We start from the raw sequence: 2,611 nt of genomic DNA, 5'->3' as shown, positions 1-2,611 counted from the left end.
TTCCATATAAAACTAATAGTCCTCATTTCATTGCTTGAGTCATCACATACACAAATGTTGAACTAGTTGTCAAAATCTGTTTGATCTGTTAATCTGTTTATCCTAAATTACAGTTTTTTACAGTCGCTGGGACACATTTCTCAATACTTAGGTCACTTTTTCAACTCTTCACACAGTGAGAACAACAGAAGTATATGTGGGCTAAACTGTGGATCAATTATCAGTGCTTTGGCACGAAATGCATTCAATGACTACATCTTTCAAATTACATTAATTCTTTTCTCACTTCGACACAACAACCGCCAAAACTCTGTGTACCGACAGGCCAGTGTGCACATGCTGTTTTCAAAACTGTTAAACTTATGTTCAAAACAATGACATAATAATTTGCTACATTTCTACAGTAGTATTTTACATCTTAAAATTACAGTAAATGCTATAAAAATAAGTGGACAATTGGACTAACCACAGCTGAACATCTACACAGGTGTTACCCTTTCAATTTCATTACAAAAGGAGACAACTGCTGAAGAGTTTTGTATTGTGATGTAAACATGGACCCAGCCAGAAACAGAAAAGTGGCTGAAAGAGGAAGAAGAGGGGCTGGGAGGAATACGTATGCGTGGTGGAAGAAGAATAAGAGGAAGACCAAGGGCTGTAGTCTCAGATGAGATCAGAGCTACTGTAATTGATCATGTAGTAAATCATGGTCTCTCAATGAGAAAGGCCAACCCGATCTCACGGGAATTCGTACGAATTTTACGAGGTGGCTAATTCGTAACAATTCATACGACCTCACTCGTACAAATTAGAACGATTTTGATAAATCGTACATATTTTACGAATTGGCCAATTCGTATGAATTCGTACGAATGACCTACCCCTGACCCCGCCCCTAAAACTAACCATCACGTTGGTTTAGACAAATCGTATGAATTCGTACGAGTGAGGTCGTACGAATTAGCCACTTTTTAATCACTCGTACGAATTGGTCGTGAAATAGGGTAGGAAAGGCTGGTCAGAGAGTGCAGTCAAATCTGCAACGCTCAACAGTGGCATTTATTGTTAGAGTTTTCCGGCAAACCAACAGGTAACTTGTATTCTGCAAGGGCATTTGACTGAGTTGCACATTACAGAAGTAAATAGACTTGTGTGTAATTGCTTTTGCATTTCTGCTTAGGACTCAACAGTTACCTCACACAGGTGGGAGAGGAAGGATGCTCAACGATGTGCAGGAAATTGCCATTGTTGATATGGGCATCAGAAACAAAGGCATAAAACTCACTGAGATTCGAGACAGGGTCTTGGTAGACAATTTCACTTTTGCAAATATTCGCAGTGTAAGCATAACAACTATTTCTAGAGTCCTGAAAAAAACATCAGGTAAGGATGAAATAGTTGTACACTGTGCCTTTTGAGAGGAACATGTCAAGCAACACAGGAACCAATATATCCAGGTAAGACCACAATAAAATACTGAACTGTTTTTGAACAAAACAATGTTTACTACTGTAACAGCTTATGTTGCCTTGTGGATTTATTTTAGAGAGTCATGGACATTGAAGGCAGGCAAACACCCCACATTTTCATCTTTGTGGATGAGACGGGTTTCAACCTGGCCAAAACACGCTACGAGGAAGGAACGTGATTGGGAAGAGAGCCACAGTGGATGTCCTGGGACAGAGGGGTGCCAACATCACAATGTGCTCAGCTATATCCACTGATGGACTAACACAGTCTCATCCCAAAAAGTCATATAACTGACGTCTTGGGACGTTTTTTGACCGTACGTCAATATCCGCCTTTTTAGGGACCCCTTAAACGTCGGTAGATGGCGATCCCGGGCCGTCATACAACTGACGCTTTACCTTTAACGTCAGTTAGGTGACGGGTTAGGTTTAGGGTTAGGTTTAGGTCTGGGGTAGAGTTAGGATCCCATAACCTCATCTACCGACGTTTAAGGGGGCCCTAAAAAGGCGAATATTGACGTATGGTCAAAAGACGTCCCAAAACGTCAGTTATATGACGTCTTGGGATGAGACCGGGTTGGATGGACTGCTGTTACACAAACCACTAATTGGGCCATACAACACTGAACGTCTCCTTGCGTTCCTGCATGATCTCTATGCAAGGTTGTGCTAGGTGAGGACAGGGAGAGAAGAAATCCGCCAACATTTATAATTGTATGGGACAATGTGGCATTTCACCTCTCCCGTGCAGTCACCGAGTGGTTTGCAGCCCATCCCAGAATGGTGTCAATTTTCCTCCCACCTTACTCTCCATTCCTCAACCCCATAGAGGAATTATTTTTCTTATGGAGGCGGAAGGTTTATGACCACCATCCACACGATCAAATGTCCCTCCTGGACGCAATGAATGATGGATGTCAGTATATATCAGCAGAAGATTACCAGGGATGGATCATGCATGCCAGAAGATTCTTTCCTAGGTGTATTGCCCGAGATGACATAAAATGTGATGTGGATGAGAACCTGTGGCCAAATGGAGAAGACCGAGTAGATTAGCATTACTATTGTATCTGTATCAGTGGATGGTGTGTATACGAATTGTTGTATTTTGGAATTACTCAGTGCAAAAAAATAAAAATAAA

At 41.6% G+C, this 2,611-nt stretch overlaps 1 pseudogene; it reads left to right on the top strand.

Annotated features, from left to right (window-relative positions):
- Positions 1-1,209: 1,209 nt before the first annotated feature.
- On the top strand, positions 1,210-2,335 carry LOC148976919 (uncharacterized; annotated as a pseudogene).
- Positions 2,336-2,611: the final 276 nt, after the last annotated feature.

This window comes from Pimephales promelas, chromosome 12 (genome assembly GCF_988280905.1).
Source record: "Pimephales promelas chromosome 12, fPimPro1.hap1.1, whole genome shotgun sequence".
NCBI lineage: Eukaryota > Metazoa > Chordata > Actinopteri > Cypriniformes > Leuciscidae > Pimephales > Pimephales promelas.
This window is presented reverse-complemented; position numbering and strand designations above follow the sequence as displayed.